Source organism: Triturus cristatus, chromosome 5_1, assembly GCF_964204655.1.
Source record: "Triturus cristatus chromosome 5_1, aTriCri1.1, whole genome shotgun sequence".
Lineage (NCBI taxonomy): Eukaryota > Metazoa > Chordata > Amphibia > Caudata > Salamandridae > Triturus > Triturus cristatus.
In genome coordinates, this window is record NC_140587.1 from 194,141,206 (window position 1) to 194,166,677 (window position 25,472).

Consider the following 25,472-nt stretch of genomic DNA (forward strand, 5'->3'; position numbering starts at 1 on the left):
ACCAAAAAATAGCAAAAGCAACACTAAGCAACAGCAAAGCAGAACGTTCACTATAAATGTTGCAAATCTGCTGAGAAAAATCAGGATAAAAATGTTTAGCATGTGAGCATTGACCTTGACAACCAAAATCAGGGAATTATATCTGTGGCTACTCACCCATCCTTTCTAAGCGCTGGTTATATATACCAAAAATAGGAACTGACCTCAGCGGAAGAGACTCTGCAACATCTTAGATTGGGAAGGCCATGTTGTTCCCAATGAAAATACCACCATCTTGCTTTGGTCACTTTATATGGTCAAGCTATGCTTCCACAGAGAGCTCATGGCATCCATGATCCCACAATGAAGAAACCCACGCTTGACATTCGTGTGCCCTGAAGTAATCTGGAGACCTGCACTCCACACCATCTGCTACTCATGAATATCTTCTCCAGGCTTCTGTGGGTACAGGGGTGACAGAGAGACTCAGACAACTGAAGACCTCCCTCTGAACATGGTAGGCTAACTGCTAGGTACTGAGTAGAAGCGCATCCAAGACTACCTCCCATCTAAAAGATTCACACAAGGTCTATGTCCTTGTTCAGCTCTTAGCTCTTAGCACAAACGTGACAGTATAGATCAGATGCCTTGGGTTTTCCCTCATAAAAGTGAAACATGAACTTTATCTGCTTTTGTGCTAATGCTGAAGCTATACTGAGTTTTCCACCATTCATTACGGTCATGCTATTTTCAATGTACACTCCCCGAATGTGGTAATCCTAACACCTCTAAGGTCATATTTCTGCACATGAGAGAGCGTTTCTTCATTAAAATAAAGTGTGCCAAGTTGCCTATGCAAACCTCTGTGCTTAATTTTTTCACGTTGAGCTGCTGTTCAAATAAAGATCTTGGTGTGAGCTCCTGTAGGCCTGCATTCTACACAGAGAGAAGTGACATCAACCATTGTCCAACACTAGGGTATCCATATTGGTATCAAGCACAGCTTTCTCTAATCCTTTAATATATGATTAATCAATAAATTGGTCAGGATTCTTGTAAAAATGTACTCAACGTACTGAATCAAAGAAAAATGACAGAAACATCTATGAAAAACAAAACATGGATGAGTGAAATGCTTGAATTAATATCAGTTACTGGTGGGGGTGTGGCTACGCAGCGTAGTGCAATTGCCGCGAGCTAGGATAGCTCCGTCGACCTTTCTCCCCATCGCCTATCCTGAATGTCTCATCCGTGACCTGAGCGGTGGAGGTGTCGCCACAACGCACAGAGAACCTGCTGAGCCCAAAATCGAGACTCTGGGACTGGCACATAAAGCACCACAGCGAACAGAGTTTGCGGCCTTTCTTGCACCAGGGGCGGGGCCCCAAAGTAATTGCCGGAGCCGGGCACAGCATACAGGAGGGCGGCCACTGGCTGCACGAAAGACCGTGGTTGGGGCCTACGCCCGGAAGAGAGGAATCACTGGCCGGCCGAGACCTGCAGCACTGTGAGGTGGTGGGTGAGTGAAGCCCCCTGTGGGTACGTCGATAGACCGGGCGGTCGGCCGCATTGGGGAGAGAGAGCTGGAAACGGTGAGGTTTCGGTATACAGACTGCAGACACAGCAGCAAGAGCCAGGAGCGGCAAGCGGATACCCAATAAGCCCATCACTGAATACCCTCCCCAATATTGGCGGCGCCCCTTAGGAGCAATAAGCGCATACACGCAAACTAACCCCACAGTGGTGGGTGCGTGAAGCCCCCCACAAGTGCACTGATTGGCTGGGACGTCTGGCCGTGCTGGGAGCGAAGAACCTGCAGCAGGGAGGGCTTGATCAGCAGTGCCTACTGGGTCCGCCACTGATGACTCTCCTCTCTTTCAGCGGAGCTCCCTGGGACAATAGGCACACACGCGCCTGCCCACCCCATCGCACGAGCAAATCGACACAGAGTGCCGGGGACTGTGCTCGCTGGGGTGTAACGCAGTGCCATAGCAATTGGCGGACTGGGGGTGGGCACCCCTTGTTCACTTTGCCTGGTGGGCTCTGTATCAAAGCCTAAGTCCGGCCTGGAGCAGAAGCCCGGGTGCCACAGCAGAGCAGAGCCTGCACATTGGGAGGGTCCACTGATGGCACCTATAGAGATGGACAGCCTGGCTTTGTAAATTTGCCCAAAGTGTAGTCAGTGACGAAAACGGACTCTCGGTGGTTCACCTCCGCGACCAGTCCTGACCGCACCCCTGCAGGGTGCCCGCTCTGGGAGAGACACGAAGTTGCTCACTGCATAGACTACTAACTCAGGGGCAGATAGGGAGACAGCTACCCGCACACGAAGAGAATGTCTGGCACAAGGGGCACAAAAGTTACGCAACAAAACCAGCTAGATCGCTACACACTTCCTAAGACATCCATTCATGAACCTAAAAACGGAGGTAAACCAATGGAGGTGGAGAGAGGGGGCAGCAAAGAGCTCACCCTTAAAGACATCATGACAGCGATATCCGGGATCAGGACCTCGCTGGAACAAATGATGGACGCCATAACAACGGAAGTATCCCTTACCAGGGTGACCTCATCAAAATGAGCGGGAAGCTCAAACAAGTGGAGATTACTACAACCAGCCTCGTCAAGGACACATCACAACTGCAACGGGAAGTGCAAGAACTGAAATCCTTTAGGAAATTTGAGGAAGAGAAACTGGATGACTATATCTGTATTCTTGGTGTGCCAGAGAAGGCGGAGGGGCAAGCGATATTTTTGTAGAGGACCTTATCATGACCCATTTGCAACCAAAGGGCATATCAAAATTCTTTGTTGTCGAAAGAGCCCACAGAGTCCCCAGGGGCAGACCAAAGCCCGGAGCCCCACCGCGCCCAATACTGGCCAGGCTACTTAACTTTAGAGACCGGAATGTAATACTGCAAATGGCCAGGAGGGCCTCGCCTCTCAGATAAGAAAATGCAGACATCCTCTTCTTCCCTGACTTCACCCAGGTGGTGCAAAAGCAGAGACGCTCCTTCCTTGCTGTCAAGAAGCAACTTAGAGAAAGAGAGATAAAATACTCAATGTTCTTCCCGGCCCGACTCAGGGTGGAGTCGGGAGGGAAAGCCTGGTTCTTTGCAAACCCCATTGGCAGCGGTAGACTGACTGGAGGAATGGAGAGATGTGAGCGAACATAACGCCCGAGGTTGACCCGAACTAATAAGGAGCTGAACTGGGTCTCATTCCTACACGGGGGGAACAGCTGTCTCATTGGTCTCACAGTATGTATGTAACCAAGCATTGTCGCTATAGTCGGGCCGAGTTGGATAACTGCTCGGTAAGACGATTCAAATAGACCTTTGTTAAACACTAAGGGCGACACGCCCGGTTTAGGTTGCAACAATGGTTCGAAGTAGGGTGGGGTGGTGGGGCGGTAGGACACCTCACCCCTCTGTTTCTACAATTAATTCTCAGTTTGGGCGATAGGCACTCTGCATTGCAATACGCATGGGCAGTTTTAGGCCCAAAGTGCAGGGCAGCAGGAAGGGGTGGAGTTGGGAATGGGTTTGTGTGTTTATGTTTGTTCAAGTTAGTTCAACAACGTTTGTCCAGATGAATCGAGAGGAACATAGTAATCGATGTGGTCTACATGGGTACACACTGGGATAAAAGCCTGAAATTGTTGAGTTGGAACGTCAACGGGTTAGGGGACAGAATCAAAAGGTGCATCATTATGCAGCATATTAAAAGACATTCCCCGGATATAGTGATCCCCCAGGAAATCCATCTAATGGGACACTCATGTAGAGCGCGGAGTGGATGGGGGTACAAACTAGTTGCACACGCAGGCTTTACAACCGGCTCTAGGGGAGTGGGGGTCATGCTCAAAAAATCTTTTCACTTCTCCATACAATCCGCATGGTCAGACGACATGGGCAGATACACGGCAGTCACGGGACAGTGGGAAGGGACCACGTTAACTCTGATGTCTGTCTATGTACCACCAGGCCTTCAGAACATTACATTCAAAGACATAGGTTCAATTTTACTTTCCTTCCCGTAGGGCCTCCTACAGGTAGGAGGGGACTTCAAATCAGTAGTCTTGGGCAAATGGGATAGCTATCCACAGCGTGACATAAGTCCTTCTCTCCACTGGCTTCCGAATTTCTTAGATGCCATAGGGCTATCTGACGTATGGCGGACGTACCACCCAGATGACTGTCAGTATACCTTCCACTCAGGAGCACACAACAGCTTGTCTCGTCTAGACTACTTCTGGTGCCCGCATCACAAATTGCCAACATTTGAGAAATCCAACACAGGGCCTGCGGCATTTCAGACCACTCCCCGTTTTGGGCCCACCTGGTCCTAGGAACTGCTAGAGTGGGAAGGATCACCCCCAGAAACACATGGTACCTCTGTAACCCCATAGTTAAACAAGCTCTACTTCAGACCCTAGAAAACTACTTCCAAGACAACGAGAGTGCTGTAGATTCCCCCCTAACATTATGGGAAGCTTTTAAGACAGTCATAAGGGGACAGGCACTTTCTCTAATAGCAGGGGTTATAAAAGAGACAAAAAATAAATGGCAAGCAGGCTAGTGCCAGAGTTGGTTGATTAATTGGGTACAGAGCTCACAGACCCACAGGAAATTGCAAACAAATTTGCAGCCCACTTTAACTAGGTATGCCAATCGAGTACCTCCTTGGTTGGTACTGACTCCCAGGAGCTACTTAAAGACATACAACTCCCTACCCTCTCGGCTGAAGAAGCGGCAGAGTTAGACAGCGAACTCCCAAACGACAAATTTGCGCGTGCAATCAGAAACCTCCAGGCCGGGAAAGCTCTGGGCCCGAACGGCCTGCCCATTGAACTCTATAAGCTAAGACCGGATAGATTTGCCCCTTACCTATGAGCCATGCTCATAGAGAGTAAGAAGGTGGGTTCATTGCCAACGGATCTGAGGATAGAAACACTGGTCAATATCCATAAAGAGGCAAACCCAGATGTAACTGTGCCTCTTATAGACCAATCTCTCTACTCATTGCAGAACCCAAAATCTTAGCAAAACTCTTGGCGAACAGGCTCACAGAAGTCATCAGTGGACTGGGGCACCCTGATCAATCGGGCTTTATGCCCCAATGTAACACGGCAATGAACCTGAGAAGAGCGCACTGAGTGCTGGGCATGGTGGCAACGGTCCAGGAAGCAGCAGTAATCATCTTGTTAGACACCACTATGGCATTCGATACTATTGAATGGCCATATCTTTTTGCGGTCCTGGAAAAACTGGGGTTTGGACCTGGTTTTATCGGATGTTTCAAACTCCTCTACTCTGAACCACTAGCACAAGTGGTGGTCAACAGCAAAAAATCTGCAACCTTTAGCCTCAGTCGTGGGACCCGTCAGGGGTGTCCGTTGTCCCCCTTACTCTTTGCCCTCTCCCTGGAGCCATTAGCGCAATGGATCCGCAAAGATCCAGTCATACATAGGCTGCGATGGTCGGAAGACTGGGAAGATCGCATCTCTTTGTATGCTGACGATATTCTCTTATATCTATCTTCCCCCCAAAGGTCCCTTAGCAGTGTTTTGGATATATTTACGGTATTTGGTAGATTTTTGGGGTATTCTTATAACTGGGATAAGTCCATTATGTATGTTCTTAGGGCAGAACCTCCCCTCCCCCCTAGAGATTGCCCAATCCAAACAACGAAGGTGTGTTTCAAATACCTGGGGATTCATCACAGCAGAACCCAAATGCCGCTATGACCGCAACCTACTCCCCACGCTACAGAGATTACGACGCAACATAGCTACTTGGAAGGAGCTCCCGCTCTCGATGCTGGGGAGAGCCGCCCTCTTTAAGATGATGGCACTGCCACGTCTTCTATATGCTCTGCAGAATTCCCCCGATATGGTCCCAGTAGTGTACTTCAAGGAGATTGAGGGACAGCGGTGGCAGTTACTGTGGGAAATCAGGCCCCGTATAGCGCTAAATAAACTGGTTCTGCCCGGGTATGATGGAGGAATCGGGCTTCCAGACCTCAAGAAGTATTACTGGGCTGCACACCTAGCAGCCATCAATCAAGGTACTTATCGGAGTCCCGACGACCCCGGATATGCCATGGACCGATGGCAATTACCTGGGGGAACTATAATAGAACACTCTGCTCTAAACCCCGCAAATTCCAATTTACAGGACCAACAAAACACTCAGTTCAAATCTGGCATGCAGCGACCAAAAGTCTGGGGTGGGGGCGGAAACTTACGCAGGCGATACCGTTTTGGGACTCGGAACAGCTGGGGACTCTGAGAACCTCGAAGGGGTTTGGTAACTGGGATCTCACCGAGATCTCGAGAGTTGGAGACCTGTGGAAGAAGGGTGATATTCTCACCTTTGAGGCGCTTCAGCAGGAGTACAAATTGGCCAACTCCGAGTACTATAGGTACCTACAAATCCGGCATGCATTGAAGACACACGTGGAGACAGGCTCCTCCCCCCTTAGAAGACAGGTTACTAGACGGACACCTTCCTAAAAAAGTGATCTCCCTGACTTATAAAAAGTTGATAAACAACTCTCCAGTTCCAGACGAGGGAACATTGGGTGGGTGACGGGCTGGAACTGGATGAAGAAGAATGGCAGGAGGCAGTGGCCTCCCAGTGGGAAGTGGCCATCTCTGCAAGTCTACGTCTCGTCCAGCTCCAAATACTTCACAGAGTATACGTTACTGGGTACTTTCATGCACATGTGTGAACACATTCAACGATACTGGTGCAGAGTGCATGAAGTAATGAGTGAGGTGCTGGAAATGACTGCCCGTTCTGAAGCTAAGAGGTGCCTCCTGAATGTATGGGAGCCCATAGACCTATCAAGTAAAGACAAACTGTGGGCTACACTGGGTTTCATGATTGCCAAGCGAAACATTGCACAGCTGTGGGGAGCTACATCGCCACCTAACATTGTCAAGTGGAAAACTGACATGGACTGGTGCATGTTTAGGGAGAAGACTGTATATACAGCAAGGGGCTGTCCCCAAAAATGGTTAGCGGTTTGGAACAAGTGGAATGTGCACAGAGGGAATATCTATAGCCCTCCCGTAGTTCCCATAATGGAAGAGTCTCTGGATCCGTGAATATGTTGATTACCCATGTTAATGCTCTCGTAAACTAATGTAAACATGTGTATACAGATTACTTCACTTCCTCTCAAATGATATTTGTAAAGTTGAATTGTATTGATTTAATAAAAAGAAATATAAAAAGTATATATATATATATCAGTCACTGGTGTTATGGACAACAGTCCAGTTCATTGTTTTTTTGCTTGTTCAGTTAATTACAGACAGGGACCAACAATATGTAAATCAGACTTCATCCTACTCCGATAAAAATAGCACAGTTTTAACTGCAAGGTCATTGTGCTCGAAACAGGAGAAAATTCTCACCAGTTTCAGCCTTGTTGGACTGTATCTTTGAGGTGCAGCGTAAGTCCAATGACTAAGCGACCTCACTAATGCACTTCATGATACTCTTCACCAGCCCTGTTGTTTGCTTTACACCTAAACCTCCACAATTTTCCCTCCATATTGGTTGAGTGTAGAAGGTGTACTTCTAAGGTTTTAAAGTTTCAAATGAACACTTTTATATACGCAGATGATCTGGTGATAACCGGAAAGAACCAGAGTGGACCTTCAACATCAGTTTACTGTTTTGCTTCATACTGCAAGAAGAATACGTTGACAATAGTCAGAAATTGGATTATTAGTTGCAAAGGATGTGTATTTTTCTTAATCATTTAATTAGTCTGAACTGTTTTTTATTATTAGGAAACAGATACCCAATTGTAGCACTTGACTGTCTCAGACTAGCGAAGCAGAGCCGTCCAAGGCCTACTCGGAGGTGGTGGTATTGACTAGTAACCCCAGCTTGCCATATGCAACAACAACTCTCCATAAATCATTGTCCAGACCATGCTTTTTTTTAAAAAAAGGAAAAGTATATTTATTACACAAATGCATTACTAAATACTATGCATTAAATTGCCAATATGTTCAATCAGGTAGATGGAAATTCCTTTGGTGACACCCTCATATCACATTACCTAAAGTGGGTCCTGAACCCTATAACCACAATCCCCCTGTCTATACTAGATGCAATCACAATGTAAGGGGGTGTCATGTTCAATAAATCAGGTCTGCTGGCTTTGTGATGGTGTCACCAAGTTAGTAAAAGCAGTCACATTGAAATCAATGGAAACAGTACTAATATGAATTACATGTTCCAACCCACCACTGAAGCCAATGGGAATATGTTGGAAAGTGGATTATTGGTAGGGGTAAGTATGCACCTACCACTAGCAATAATGCCACTAACACGGTATAGGTTCAAGTAATGGTCTAGGTAAATTAGCCCCTTGCTCAACCCTTTGTAGCTGGCAACAAGTAGTCAGGCCTCGCTTTGGAGACAGGAGTGTTAAGCAATTAAAACACCAATACATCAAATAAGCAAGATACAACACACAATAAAAATCCCACACCAATTTATAAAAATAGGAAATATTTTAATGAACCAATAGACGACAAAATGAAAAATATCCAATGTTGGGAACCAGAGATATGATTTTTTAAAGATTAGCCACTTTAAAGTGCTTAAAAACCTATAGCGCCACTCTGGGTGATCTAGTTGCGCTCGACCGGACAAAGTAAAAGTTTAGGCCGACTGCAATAGAGCCCTGATCGTATACACGAAGCGGGAGGCCCCGGTGAAACTTTTACCTTTACACTTAGAAACCTTTCTGGACCTTTTTCTTCCGACGTCGCTCGGCCATCCATAGCAGGCCGGATTCGGTGAGGGTTCACTGGCTTGACTTTCCACGAGGCCCATGTCAATTCCTGGAAGTCTGGAGCTCCGGAGCTTTCAGCGGGACGAATCTAAAATCCTGGCCGGGTCGCGCTTGAAGGTAGTCAGCTTGACTCTCGAGGTCAGGCCAGTCACCTCATGCAGCTTTTAAAAAACAGTTCCCCCAAGTTCTCCAAACTTCAGGAGGTGCTTTCTGAAAGTCTCCTTGCAGATGCAAAGTGTCCAAAACACCAATCCAAGGGTCTAGAATCTCCTAAATGGTCCTTTGGATGGCTGGATGACAATCCCCACAATGCACCTGTCCAAGTACTTAAACGTCCACTGTACACACTCCAGGATGGAGACTCTTGGTGGAGATAATGTAGGTGGCTCTGTTAACCTCTAGCTTGCAGGGAGTCCACTCCTTAATCTTTATTGAAGCAAGGCACAGTACACAGGGCTGTAGTACAGATTGTGCAGCAGTCACAGTCATTCAGAGTGCAGGCCTTTGGGTGCAGATCCAGATTCCAGCAGGGCAGTCTTTTTCCTTGTGGTTTCAGGCTGCAAATCTAAGACACTATGCAGCTCTCACATATTTATTCAGTATTCTGGGGCAGCATGCAGGGGGCACCTCTGTCCAGTGATATGATGGGTGCCCCCCAAATGCATGACAACTTCCTCCAAAGTGTGGCATCTTCTTGTCCCACAAAGCACTGCACTTTCAAAATCCACCATGGATGATTTCTTTCCAGAGGAGTAAGAGCTAGCTAAACCGACCCAAAGTGTGGCCCATTTCCATTAGCTCTCCTTCCCCTGACCTCTGCAAATTCCTGCCCTGAGCCTGCAATCTGGCCGGGGCACAGGATGTGGGGGTAGGTACGCCTGTCATTCCTTACTGAACTGTTCTCTCTTTGAGCTCAGTTTGATTTACCCAGCCCCCTCCGCAGAACCCATCCTCCTCAGATTGGGAGCTCTCTCCATCAGATAAGATCGTCCTTGGCCAGGATACTTAGCACCTAATCAAAGCAGCCTGACTAAGCATATTAAGCTGACCAATCAGCGGAGATCACTAGAAGGCTGGATTTTGGCTTAAAGAAAGTTCTATAACTTCTCTTCTGTACTATTTATGATAAATTCAACAGTGGCATTTTGCTGCAGTTGTCAATACCAATCTTTTAAGTCCTTGAATGATATTTATTCCATTCCTAGCAACAGTTATGCCCAAATAAAATATTGCAGTGTTAGCCTATGGAGCTAAGTATCTCCAATGGGGAAAAATTAAATGGGCAGTTTCTCCCTCACCAGGTCATATGAAACATCTTTTATAAGGTCCCTGGTTATAGTTACATGACCTCCCTCCACCCCTGGGACACCTAGGGGAGACCTCAGGGTGCCTAATATGAAACAATAAGGTAGATTATCACTTTTAATGTGCCCATACCACCAACGTTGAGTTTGCACACAATTTACTTTTAAAGCAGTCTGCAAAGTAGACTGCCTTTAAAATGACAGCTGGCACGCAGCAGCACACACATGCACGTGTGGAAAATCTGCTGGGCCTCTAAACATCCATGCCCTATGCTATACTAGGGACTTATAGATAGAGTGCACCTCCTTCCCTTTTATCTACTAAGGACTTATAGGGTCTGTCATTGCCAACTGTAAGTGTAGCCTATTACATGTACCTTTTTAAACATAACACTGGCCCTGATCCTGGTTAGCAGAGCCCAAAGTACAGTCCAAGTCAGTTAACCACCAGTATCATTCAGCACAAATTGGGGGTGAACAGGGCAAAAGGATCGCTTTCTAACAGGATACTACCAATATTCAGTGTACTGTGAAATCCTGCACTGTCAGTCAGCAACATTGTCAATAAAGCATTGAAATTGAAAGAGTCTTTATTTTACTGTACTCAGACTGCAACTGCAGTCATAGAACCAACCAATAAGGGTCTCAGCACTTCAAAGCGTCCTTCAAAAGTGCAGGCTCCAGGAGGACTTGAAATGAAAAATAACTTCTCCCAAAGAAAGGGGTTTAATACCCGGGGTGAGGTAGAGTTAGTTTTGAAAAGCATTTATAGGGAGGCTGCTGCACACCGTGCAGCCCTTTATATTTTTGGCATTCCTTTTTGGAGCTACCCTCACAAAAAACGCAAATTATAACCCCCGCAGGGGATAATGGAGCGCCCCCTGCCGGTGCAGTGACTAATTATTGATCAGCTTTTTGCCCTTGGATGGAGAAGCTGCCCGTGAGTAAGCAGCCTTGCACTATGTTTCTTTTCTTTTACTTTCTGTTTATGGGTGCCCCGATCCCAACCAGATCACCCACATCTTTTGTGTTAGCTGGAGACTGCAGAGGAGTCTGTAGACCCCTGTGGTCCTAGCCACCTCCCTGCAAGCGTGCACACCTCCGGAAGATTGCGTGGAAGCTGGTACATCTCTCTGGGAGCAGCTTCTCCTTTGCTTTTATCTGTGCTGCTCTTCTCCTGTCCGCGAGGAGCACAGACAGGAAGATGAGAGCCTGGGTCTCCATCCCTTCCAGACATGGGCATGGGGCTCCTGTAGTCTCCGGGGATGGGGTCTCAGGAACCTTAACATACATGCATTAGGCCGAGGAGGTTGTGGACTCAGGGCCAAGTTGGTTTGGTGAGGGGGCCGATACATGTCCCTTCCCATCCCTGGGGGCTAGCCCTTCTTGGAGGAATTAGAAATAGTTGGCAGAGCTTCAGCACTTCTCTCTGTGCTCGATCCCCCTGGTAAGGCAGACCAGGATGACTCTGGGCTCATTTTGCTTCTGGTGGTCAGCCCTTGTCACCAGGATCATTTTCTTCAGGCCTCCAGGCCTTTAAAGGGTGCTTATTAGCAGAGAGCTGGGGTTTCTGGCTACCTGCACCAAACCTGTCATCTGCTTGCACTTCTGAGGCTCTCTTCTGCTTCGGTGGTATCTTCTACATCCCCTCCAATGCCAGCAAGCAGAACATCCTCTCAGCCACACTCCCCAGACCCCATGGCCTTCAGGGTGTCTTGTAGGGCACCTGTGTTTCTGTAGCGCAGAAAAGGGTCAGTCAACAGAAGGTCCAGTGGAACCACTCAATGTCCCCCACGAGGTCAATCCCCCCAACTATTTCTCAGGGGACAAAAGGAGGCCAGCACCTCTGGCCCTGAACAGACCCATGCCAGTCCTGGGGATCAGCTGAAGTCAAAGTCCCAAAGTTCATCCTTGCAGGGCGGCAGGTGGTTTCTCCTTCTAGCTGGGCAACCCTGTGGGTTTATCGCTTCTACACCCAATGTCTTCTCATCTGTCTGTCCCTTGTGCAGGAAGTTTCTAGAAGCAAGGAACCCCCAGACAATCCTAGGATGCCACACCATCCCTCCACCCCTGTCCTCACCCCCCTGAACAGCATTATGTGGCAATCTAATATGGCAACTTCAAGTTATCTGTGAAATCAGCTTCCCTGAGACCCTCAGTTCCACCCCTAGCTGACACAGCTTCCTGACCCCACTTTCCATTGTTATATTCTCGGGTTAGGCCCATGTAGCGAAGCAGCTTATTTCTTACATTGTCCTCACAATAGCATTTCAGCCGTGAACGTTTGCACATATTTGCGTGCATGACACTGTTGGATTAGTTTCCATGAAAAGAAACTTGTTCATACATCTAGCTTCGAACAACATTATCACAATGCCTTGAACATCATGTACAATGTCTATTTTCGCACTGTACAAATGTCATCTCTAGCTTCACCTGACAGGGCTAGCTACATATCCATAATATCACTAATCTAATAAACATTTAGAGAAATCTAACAGAATGCATAATGAGAAGATTGACAGTTCAACCTGCAAGGGCTGCTCAGGCTGCACAACTTCAATTGGCTACTATGGGTATCAGACCCCAAACGCTAAACACAGCTATGGGAAAGATTCCAACAAGTCGGGAGCAAATCCTGTTCTGGTTAGCACAGAAAACAGCTCAGCTCAAAGCAGTTTTTTCCCATATGGGCCTGCAGGAAAAACACAGAATATTAACAATTTGCTTGCCTATGGGGATGGCTCCCCGATAGAGGACTGTGGCTCCTAGGGTACAATGTTCACTGCCGTTTATACCAGAACTCATGGTACCCCTTCAGTACCAGTTATACCAGATGTACTTAAACAAATACAGAATAAGTACGGGACAGAGCCTGCCCTGGACCTGGGGAAGAAACTAATGGCCAATTTTGCCCAAGTATCTGCCATTATATTAAGCAACTTAAAAGGGGAGGCAGCAGCAGTTGCTATATGCCAACACCTGAGGGAATTCACTCCTGCACAGGAGGAGCAAGAATTGCCTAAAATTATCAAAGAAACATATGCTTCACTAGGTAGAGTGTAATCTGGAGCAGACCTGGGAAACCAATAGTTAAGATCAATTCTGAAAAGGATAACTATAAGCAAGCACCTGATTTTTCCAACAAGATATGAGATAACAAACAAAAAAACAAAACAAAAAAACAGAGTCATGGGGTAGGTCTCCTCAACAAGAACACACCGAGAGAAAATACAATTTAAGAAACTGTGATAATATTAGGAAGCCTGACAGGTATCAGGACACTGATGCACGTTCTGCTCGTTCCTTTCAGGGGTCATCCCAAAAATGCTCGGAGAGAGATGGACATTCAGACTAGAGCACAGATAGGAAGAGCGAGTCAAGCCGAAAGGAAGGACACATCACACTTCGGACTACATCATTAAACAGGAAGACAAACAAAAGACTCCTAAGCCTCAATTTAAAAAGAAGAAGGTAACAGGGATCAAAATTGGAAATGTCCAGGCTACTGAGGACTCTGCTTCTGAATGGTGAATGGGCAGTGACGATTCTGGACAGCGTGGCAGAAGTCACAATAGCTCGCCGGAACCTGATGGATTATCTGACAGCAGTAGCGTTGAGAGAGCATATCACGGTGGATACACCAGATACAAGAGTAAGTGTCCTGCATCATTTTGGGAGAACCTGACATATGAACACAACATTCTTTTGGCTGAAAAAGATTGACCACCTGAGTTTGTAATGGAGAGCCCAATGGGAGAAGATGTAATTTTACCTGTTTTCTCCTACCTCCTACCAGAATCAGTTAAAAATTCATATGCGCAAAAAGTGGGTGTTAGCGCTAGTTCCTGCACTTTATGGAAACCATGTTGGGTGGGATGAGGAGTCATCTCATCATGAAATCCCATTAAAATCCATTCCTCAACCACAGAGACAATACCCAATAAAACATGAAGCAAAGAAACAAGTCAGGGAGATCCTAGATTAACTTGAATACCAGGGTGTAATAAAAAATTGCACCTCATCCATGAATAATCCCTTGTTTCTTGTAATGAAATCTGATAATTCCTACTGTCTAGTGTTAGACGCTTCCAGACAAACACTTGCAGTACAAAATGCACATAGTGCCGCACTAATGAATATCATTGTGCAGAAAAAATAAAAAACACTTGATATCTCAAATGGATTCTTTTGCCAAAATATAGCGCCTGAAAGTAGATACTTGACAGCACTCTCAGCACTAGGGTTTCAGCTGCAATTTTGTTGATTACCACCGGGGTAAAAGATTAGCCTCGGGCGGTTTTCAGCCAGAGTGACAGAGCTATTTTAAAATTTTGATGAGTAGGCATTTTCCTACATAGATGATATTTACCTGTCGGACGATGAGTTAATGGAACTCTTGGCTAGAGTGAACCACATCATTCTACAGTTTGCTCATCTGGGCTACAAATGAAATTTAAAACAATTGCTCGCCTCACTGCCCTGGTATATGAGTTGTCAAGTGAGGAAGAAGGCCGGCAGCCTCTTTTTTGTTTAGAAAAATGTGCACTGCTCCAACCTCCACCTACTCTGAAAAGACTACAATCCATTTTAGGATTTAAAAACTTTGGTCGGACATGCATTTTACATTATGCAGAACGGGGTAAACCTTTCTATGACTTAATTAGACCTGATTTTTCAGTACATCATTGGACCCAGGAACATACATATATTTTACGTTCTGTTGAAGCTGACACAATAGCTTCTAAACATCTACCTAAGTAACGTGGTGAACTGCATAGTTGCTGGACCAATCGGGTACACCTATATCACGTTTAATGAAGGCGATACAGTACCTATTGCATAAAATTCACATTTGTACACAAATGTTGAAATGTGTTTTGCATCCACTGAGAAAATACTCACAGCAGTGCTGTAGTGAGAGAGAGAGCACTAGCGAAGGGAAAAGCATAATTGTCATCACCCCGGTACCGACCTTAGAGGCCGTCACCAAACCGAGCATTCCAAATGCTAAAGCTTTACATCCAAGACAGATTCAATGGGCTAACTCTCTCACTGCAACAGATATAGATTACAGATTTGTCTCTACATTACAAACACAAGCATTCCTGCAGTACGAACAAGAATATCCTCTGATAAAAGAAATTGTACCTCTAGATTGATATGAATGCATAATTTATACTGATGGTTCTGCCCAGCCTGCAGTGGGAACAAAACAGCAATACTCCATGGCATGCGCAATTGTTAAAGGACGCAGGTATGATGGAACGTTCCGTCCTGGGAAAACACACACACAGTCTATACGGGACTATGCAGTGCAGATGGCAGAACTCAAAGCACTGATACTGGCACTATGAAATACGGATCATGAATTCCCCTCACTTATTGTGTGTGATTGGTTTTATTGATTCCAGTCCTGTAATGAATATCTACACTATTGGGGCCAAAATGGATTTAGAGATTCTAAACGTTGCACAGTAAAGCACAAGATGCTTTGGGAAAAGGTGGCTAAGCTGCAAGAAGGCCTGCCACTGACTCATGTTATTTATACATTGAGTCATCAATGTGTTGGTGTTCACATTGAAGGGAATTCCATGACGGATAAAGCCTCCAAGTCAGCAGTTAGTACTGCTGCTGTTGCTGCAATAACTCACTCAAGTATGAGGATAGACGGAACAACTATAGTGGCAGTTAATGCCACGCGCAATGGAACAGCCCTGCCAAAAGGCTGTCCACTAAAGATCTCCTAGAAATTTGATGCACAAAACATTCCTTATGCTCAGATTTCAGCAGTGGATGATGGAGTAATACCAAACATTGATCGCAGATTAGGACTATTACTAGCTGCACATGAGGGTATGGGTTCTGCTCACGCAGGGTTTACTGCTATAGTTTCATTTCCCGAAGCACCGCTAATGGTTGCCAAGTCTATCAAAGCAGACCAAGAACTTCGTCCTTAAATGCGGCATCTGCCAGAAGATGAAAGGCTCCGCCGTGGCACGTCCAGCACAGACACCTCTATTTACTTCAGACAAGCCCTTGACTTGTGTGCATTTGAATCACCTCGGTCCTTAAAATCAGATGGGGCTTACAAGTACATCTTGGTGGCAGTGGATTCATGCTCCTGATTCCTGTGGGTTTGGCCACAGCGCTTGGATGATGCTCTAACTGTTATAAAGGATTTGCGAGCCTTTTATCGGGACATGCGTAAATGGCAGACTACATTCTGACCAGGGTCCGGCGTTTAGCGCACAGGCTTACAAAGAAGCCATGGGAAGTTTGGGTCTGGCCTTGCGGTACTTCTCCCCCTACCATCCTGACGGAAATTCAGTGGTTGAGAGGAAAAACCATTACTTAAAGCAGTCCAAGCAGCAAGGGTATTAGGCTCGGCTAGCAGTTGGGTCAATCACCTACATGGGTTCCAGTGGGCACTTAACAACATGCCAAGAAAATCCCTAGGGGGTCATACACCTTATAAACTCCTGTTTGGTGTGAGAATGTGGGTATGAGACCTCGATAGTGTCAGCACAGTTGCGGTTGAACACCATTTAACATCAATGAACATTTGACTGTTTAACAGGAACTTAATGCATTTCCAGCCTTTACAAAGCAACGTCCAAGTAAAACGCGGCGCCACTGGGGAACACTGCTCAACACCGCTGAAAGGTAGTTCAAAGACATTTGCATGAAAGATTGCTTATTTTTCGGATTTTGACACATCAGAACCAGACTTGTATTATTATAGGCTGGCACTTACACCTGCAAACAAAAATATGCTAACAAACAGCAAGATGATATACTCTGCTTCCTTTATTTCCCAACTGTCTATACAGGGTTTCGACTTTTGGAAAGACAACAAGACGGTGCAGCAAACTTCTTAGTATAGCCAAAATGAAGGATTTGAACACACCACGTATTCCCGCATTTTTACGCTTCGAGAATTTACAGCACTTAACACACTTCAGTGAGGATACACGAGATGCCATGATACATAATGGTTCTTTCAATTCATCAGACCCCATTGGAAGGGATGGTTGGTTTGGCCAACAGACACAAAATAAGTGTCAATCTAGATTCCTGGGTAGTACCGAGGGGTTTAAGATCAATAGGTGTGATCAGCGATATGTACAAACAGAATACTTGAGGGTGGTGACATTATATAGCGTTGGGAAGTTGTGCCTAGTTGGGCTGAAAACCTCAACACTTTCCCAGGTGAAGCAACACTTGTCCTTTCTTTCTGATGACAATGATCTCAGGGATTTTTTATCAAGTCCCCGGAATCCACTTCAAAAGCGCTTTTTGTATGGAATATACAACAAGCTGTGGAAGATTTGTCAACAGGAAGCTGCTGAGAGATTGCGCGAGATAGATAGGTTTAATTTAGAAAAGCCTTTGGCTGTGGTATAACCACATGATCATCCAGAATTTACTCACTGGGCAACATAGGGGCTCATTTATGAGCCTGCGTCACTTTTGCGCCACCGGTGCGTCACTTTTTGTGACGCACCAGTGGCGTAAAAAATGCGCCATGTCGCGCCATATTTACGAAGTGACGAATCTAGGTAGATGCGTCACTTCGTAAACCCCTGCGCTACATCATACCTGCGCCAGGTATAATGTATGCAGGGTGGGCGTACCCCGCAAGAAAGGGTCATAGGAGTGGCGCAGCGAAATGGCAGGCGTAAGGGTGACGCAGGCCCTTTCACATGAGGCTTGCCCCATGTGAAAGGAACATTGGTGGAGTTGCGTCAGGCTTCCGACATAACTCCAACAATGCGCCACTTTTTGCGCTGACAGATACGTCAGTTATACTGACATATCTGTCCTTCCTTGCGACATGATGCGTCATATTATAAATATGACGCATCCATCATGTCGCAAGGAGGGCGCACTGAGAAGTGACGCATCGCTGCTTTCAGGCAGCGATGCTTCACTTCTCATAAATGAGGCCCATAGTGTCTTCGGCAATTGACATAATACAGCAAGATCTATTTTCCAACATGGACAGTCATAATTACGGTCCATTGTTATACTGAGCTGGACGTTACAAACATTACGTTCTGGCCACATGTCATGACATTATATCAATAGCAGAAGTTCGTTTTCGGCATATGATCTAACTGAAAGACAGATAGTAATGGCACGCATAGATGCAAAATATATCATGTTGCACATTGAAAAATTAAACTAATTACCTTTCACCCTGGCTGAGACACCATCCACAGACTGGATAATCCATAGTTACATCACCCTACCGGTCACGACTTTCCAGTTCCAATATTGTCTGTAATACCAACAGGTAGGCAGATATTTAGAGCTAGGGTAAGGTTACGTGTATGAGTATCTGAATTTACCATTCAGGTTTTGATGCAGGAATCGGGACACCAAAGGTTTCCTTAATGGTTCTGACTGTGAGTATGCTTTAAGTGGGTTCTTAATTTGCAAAGACATTTCTCTTCACAGGGCATGCAATGCTTCGGCAGCAAATTTGTCTTGTCATCTGAAGGGTTCTCCTGCTGCTGTGATTCATTCGGTTTTCAAGCTGCTCTTGAATGGGAGCTATTTGATGCTGAATGATCAAGGTTGCTGTGGAATGGAACCGTGCATTGCTTATCTAGTGACGGTTAATTCCATAGTGACTTGTTGCACACAAGTATTGTTACCACCTGCCTGCACAGTTAGGGAGGCATCATTATGGCCTTCAATAAATGTTTCCAACATACAGTTTGATTCTCTGAGCTTTTTCAAAAGGATATGGCCTTAACTTCAGCCAGAGAGACGTTTGATCTCCAGTTTGCAAGGTCCTCGTCTGAGATACAGACACTTCTCCACACTAACTTCCCGCTGCATTTTGGGGAGCTGATTCACTGTATGTTTAACATGTCTTATCCAAAAGGAAAAGTGCACTTTTATAAATGTAACGGCTCTGGTGTGGTTAGAACCTTTCAGATGATTTTCAGAGTTACACCACCTTTCATACACTCCGTGTTGGGAAGCGTTTTTGGAGGGCTTCCGCTTGTCATGCTACTTGTGGTGGGAATCCTGATTTTAATTTTTCTGCACTGTAATGGATGGCCGAGTTGAACCCGAAATTGAGACAGCACTGCTTGTGCTGCATTGCCGTGAGTGCATGGTACACTGCTTCGGCTCACCTCGGCTTCAAGAACTGAACGAGCACTGGTTGTTATCCTTCAGGCCTGTCTGGCTAGACTGTGTACAACCTGTCTTCCGCTGCCTGCTTTGCAGCTACAAATGTTTCCTAGATATATGTCTCGGATCACAATTGGTTGCGCCACCAGACATTGAAGTTCTGATGGACCACTTAAAGGTCCACATGTATTGTTGTCCCTAGCGTATTCCATTGATGAGCCACCCTGGGATGCTTCAGTTCCTAGTGATGTGAACAGTGGCTCTGCGGATCACTTATGGGTAACAACGCCTACCTCAGCAGCTGCTGTGGGAATTTGATGGAATCACCTTTACTCCATAAACCTGCTTTGAGGTGCTCCTCTGGGATCATCGTCTTGGGTTGTGGGCAACACCAATGTTGCATCTACCACTCGGAACACTAAACTATCTGCTTTTTCCGTGTGGGAACAATTTGGCTTATTTTTTTAACAAAATGAACCAAATCAGCTTTTGCTTTCTTTTCTAGGTACCATGGCTTTCTGAGTGCTTGGGATCTCAAATGGTATGAAGACTTGAAGGCTTTTAGATGAATATTTTACAGAGAAGCTCACTTTTAGATGCTTTTAAGACTAGTTTTTAAACATTTTTAAAATGGTCTGCTGGCTTTTTAGATAACTTTTAGATATCGGCCCTTAGTATGAGGAGTGGGCGTCATATTCCCGGTTTAGGCCCATGTAGCGAAGCAGCGTATTTCTTACATTGTCCTCACAATAACATTTCAGAGGTGAACTTTTGCACATATTTCTGTGCACGACAATGTTGGATTAATTTCCCTGAAACTAAAATTGTTTACACATCTAGTTTCACACATTATCATAATGTCCTGAACATCATGTACAAGGTCTCTTTTTGCACTATGTACAAATGTCATCTCTATCTTCATCCATGGGGCGACTGGGCTATCTATATACCCATAACATCACTAATCTTTACGCATATATAGCAAGGCTGCTGTTTATTATAAAAGTTTAGGATCCTTCTCTCTCTGCCATTAGGTAATTGGGTTGGATCATACCTTGGGGGGATTCTTGGTTCCACACCTACTTACACTTAGAGTAGGTTTTGCATAGTAGGAGCACGCCCGATTACTACCTTGTTTTATATGCCTGCATATATACACTGCTTTGGAACCATGGTAGAACTATATCTACTATTTACGCTTTTGATGCTTGTAATCACTTTTATCTGCTTCTGTCTATTAATCATTGCAACACATATATTTTATACAAGAATAACGTTGGTTAAAAAATATATATTGAAAACTTTCCAGTGTGTAGTTTTTTGTAGCCCTCTCTGAGAATAACTGAGCACAAGTGACAGTGTGAAGGGTTCTGTACTGTTTCCACAGTCCCCGAGGGGTCAGGGTTGTCATGTTCAGTGGTTGCCAAAAACCAGTTGCTCCCTGATAAGGTTAGGGGGGCTTACGGTGGCTACTGTGAGCTAGTTGTTCTAAGGGCCAACATATCATGCGGGGTGTCTGAAATCAGTCTAGCAACCTTGCCCGAAGTTTATGTTGTCCAACAAATGCGCAGATCCTACGAATTAGTAGGAGCTACACAACACCATTTAAACTTTAAAGGCCAGCCCCTCTTCCATTGGTTCCAAGGTCTGCCCTCCTCCTTTGTTTCTGTGGGCTTCGGCTGAGAAAGTGTGGCAAGCTAGTTAATAGATGCTGACTTCCTACCCACCCCTTCTATTCACATAAACGAGGAGAAGCGCTCTTAATTGCTCTATTGTGTGAGGATGCCTTTTATCTTCCTGCTGGGGAGCAGACTGATTAACTTGGCCCAGTAGGGATGCCGAGAGCCTGGAATCTGATTATTAGTTGAACCAGGAAAATACAACAATTGTTAATGTGCCATCAGAAGTGTAGGTATGATGTAAGGGGCTGTTAATCTGTACTTGGGCACTTGTTTACCCCTAAATTGGTACATTGTTGGACCAGACATGGCCGGTGCTGGTAATAGCGGTGGGGTGGGGCGTGACAGGGGGGAGTCAAGAGACGACAGAATGGGAAAATAAAATGAAAAAATAAATAAAACCACTTACCTTGCGCTCGCTGCATCACCGAGTCGGCGATGAGGTGAGAGAAAGGTAAGCGGTTTTATTTGTATTTTTATTTCATTTTCCCTATTCCGTCGTCTGTCGACTACCCCCCCAACCCACCCCACTGCTCTTACCTTCTCCTGCCGCCACTGTGTTAGACCCTGCAGGCCTGAACGGGGCAAAGCTGTAATTTAGTGCGGATTTCTAAATAATAATACTCTAATGTGTAATAAAGTGGAAGCACCCCAGTCTTTCAGTAAACCCTACAGACCTACACTATGAATGCCCACTCACATTATAAGGCCCCGGCCCAGAACTGTATTATTAGCTGAGGAGTCCCTTCTATGACAGGCTACCTGTGCACTGACAATGGACTTTTCAAGACAATACTCTCAAACACATGTGTGCTCATGTGCCCATGTGTAACCAGCCCAGTGCCTCTTACCCTCGCTGTGCATCAGCGGCCTTATATTAAAAGGTGGGCACTGGAGGTTTACACTCTCAGACCAATTACAGTGAATTTACTCTGAGAGAGACACAGGTGATGATTCTTGCTCACAGTAAAAAGTCCAAAAACCGGATAGTCAAATGTGAAAAACAATGGGGGACTAAATGGGTGGAATAATTAATACTCAGAAGAGACAAGGTTTGATATTTGGGTGAAGTGATGACTTTTCTTGCATCTGGTTCTAAGAAAACAGTGAACCAATAACAGTACTGAGACATAAAATAGACCCATAACCAGTTTTGACTCCCTCAAAGACAAATGGTCACCAGCAATGTGCTGGCGAACAGGGGGGTGGTTGCGATTTGTTGTGCTAAGCTTTTAAAACCAAGATCCCTCTGTTGGTCCTCTATGAGTACCTGGCAACCACTCTTGGATCCCTCCTTCCTCTTGATTGTTTCGAGAGCGAATGGTAGAAAACTGCACTGTGATTTAGCCCTTTGATAAATTCAGCTGTGAAACCCAAGTAATAAAATTCTTTGCATGGCTATTTTTTCCTGCACCTGTAACCCTTGCTGCATGGCTACATGATCTAAATGGTGATGTTGGTGTGCTGCCCGCTTCATCCTGGCTAGGACTAAGCCAGGGCCTTGACCAGTGTGAAGATCACCAGCCATCCCCAATGAGTGTTGCACTGATGATTGTCAGAGTCTGCTGTAACCATCATCATGAGATGGTGACGACCTGTTGTACATTTAACCTCTATGACAGCAGATGTTTGTAAGCATCTGCCAAGCCTCTCAAAATTCATGCCACTAATGGAGATGGGCTACTCTTGAGATTAACCTTAAAAGTGTATTTGTGATGGGGTCACTCAGCCTAGGCATCCCACCAGCCTCAGCACCACTTTTTATTATTGTAATCCATTTCATTTTTTGCTTGGTAAGTCTAGCTGAACACTGCAACACCCTGTTGGTTATTCAGCAAGATAGACTAGTGGACCATTATGGACCACTATCAGTCACATGTGCTCTTGGGCACCTGCCATTTTGTTTCAACGGGCACCCTACAGTTGGCATTCCTTTTGCCATATACTTACATGGAAACTCTAAAACATTGACCCCTTGCCTTGCAATACTAATAATACACTTGCTGCTTTTGTATTTTCTATCTTTTGCCATTATCCAATGTTCATAAAACACAGGTTTGAGGACACCTTAAAGTAACTTAAGTGGTGCAAAGGAGCCCATTTCAGTGGGAAGGATGCATAATTTTCCATTTTGGTCAACGATATCACCTATATGTAGAGCTTCACAAGCAATATCCATTTATAATTCTAGATACTGTATCTGTACTATATTACGTTGATGCTTTGTCTTTTCTGCGTCTATGTTGTTCTACTTACGTTCCATGATTCATGTTGACTAAAGCTTTGCAAACATCAGACCTGACTGTATGCACACTATGCAGTTAGTCAAGGGCTGTGGTTTGATAACTAACAGAGGGCCTAATTACAATGTTGGTCGGAAAGCCTCTGACCACTGGGCGTAGGCTTTCCAACCAACATTGCAGGTTTAAAGTCCGGCCGCCATATTATAATAACGGCGGTTGGAGTTTAAACCTGCCGGGGAATCTAAAACTGTTCCAATGGGCTCAAGGAGCCCGTCAGGCAGTTGGAAAGGCCTCATAATCCCTTAAGGACAGTGTTTCCACTGTCGGGATTATGATGGCTCTTTACGACAGCAGTTCTGTTGACCTTTTCGACATGGAACTGTTGTCGGAAAGTGTCTTTGGTGACACCTAGCAGGGCCCCCATCTCTCCGCGGCCTACATATACTATGGTGGCCCCCACCACATCCCTGGACCGTGTGGCAGGCACTTCACAATGTTTGGAGACATCCCTCTTTCTATGGGAGCTTATGCTTTGGGCGTTTTCCGCCTGCCACACAAGCTCCCATAGAAAAATGGAAGTTTCCAACCGCACTGTGTGCGGCCGCATACAAATGATGCGGTTGGAACCTCTCTGAATAAATTAAAAGAGGACGCAAATTGTAGTAGGTCATGAGAGTGTATTAATACAGTACAGAAACATTATTGCACTTCTAAAACATACATTAGATTTCTCATTCTAAGTGAAACTCATCTGTGCTTGGCTAAAGTTGCACGTCTCCACATTCAGATTTGTTCCAAAAAAGGGTAAAAAACATGCAAAATTTGCTAATAAACGGCATATGAAAAGAAAACTTCGGTATCCCACTCCTCTTGCCCCACAAAAGGATGGCAAATTCTATATAAACTCTTTGGAACATGTTCCATCACAACAGAAAAACTCACCACTCAAGATCTAGAATTGATTACACTTTCCTTGACAAAAGTCTTACACAGAATTTGATTAATGATAAATAGATGAAAATTTGATTTCAGATCACGCTCCAGTTATAGTGGATTTAGATGCAAAACAAATTCACATTTATTCGAATAGATGGCGATTTAATAACTGTTTCCTACAGTACAGAACCTTTGCCAATTGTTCTGAATAATTTATTTTTGAATTCTTCAGTATCTATTCTATTCAAGACTCTACATTTCAATTTATTTGGCGATGGCAAGGGAACACATTATTCATTATGCAACTAAGAATAGAAAATGCCTTTAAGGAGTCCTCTCATTATTGAAACTTGTTACAAAATTGGAACTTCAACAGTATTCTACCATTCATAAGCACACTTTCGCTCTCCATGCACAAGCTAGAATTCAGTTAAAAAAAAATCTTTTGAAACTACTGGTTGCTGTACTCTTGAAAGGATTAATGCCATATCCTATGGAGAGATGGTAAGCTATTGGCCAATTATTAAAAGGCTAAGGGCCATATGTAGGAAGCCAAATACCGGTCGGTAACGGCCGATTTTCGGTAAATATCCCGTTACCGACCGGTATTTAGGCTTTTGCTTTGTAGGGGGCATATTTCAGGATTCGGTAATTTACCGAATCGGTAAAATTACCGAATCGGTAATTTTACCGATTCGGTAAATACCAAATCCTGAAATGATATGTAGGGGGAGTGTCTCGTCGGTGTGGGGATTCGTTATTTACCACCAACTAAAAGTTGATGGTAAATGACGAATACCTGTAAAAAAGCATTATTGTGCAATTTGAAATGTGCAATGTGGCAGACATACATGCCCTTAGGGCATGTATGTGCGCCACATGTGCACACATGCACGAATCAGGGGTGCAACAGGGTGTCAATGTGACACCCTGCCACCCATGATGATGCCTCCCCTGTTACCGATTCGATATTTACCGAATCGGTAACGGCAACTGGCTTCCCATTCATTCCTATGGGCCTCCAGGCCCATAGGAATGAATGGGAAGCCAGTTGCCATTACCGATTCGTTAAATACCGATTCTTAAATACCGACATTTACCGAATCGGTAATAATTTACCTACATTACATTTACCGATTCATAAATACCGAATCGGTAAAATTCAGTATTTAAGAATCGGTAAATGTAATTTACCTACATATGGCCCTAAGAAACAGAAATCCAAAATAGAACTCATTAACAATGTTAAAGGTAATAAACTTTATAAAGACCCTTATATTCTCAGCTGTTTTGTTGACTTTATTTTAACTTATATACCCCTGAATATTGCTCCAATGCTATTTCCTTAGTTGGGGTGG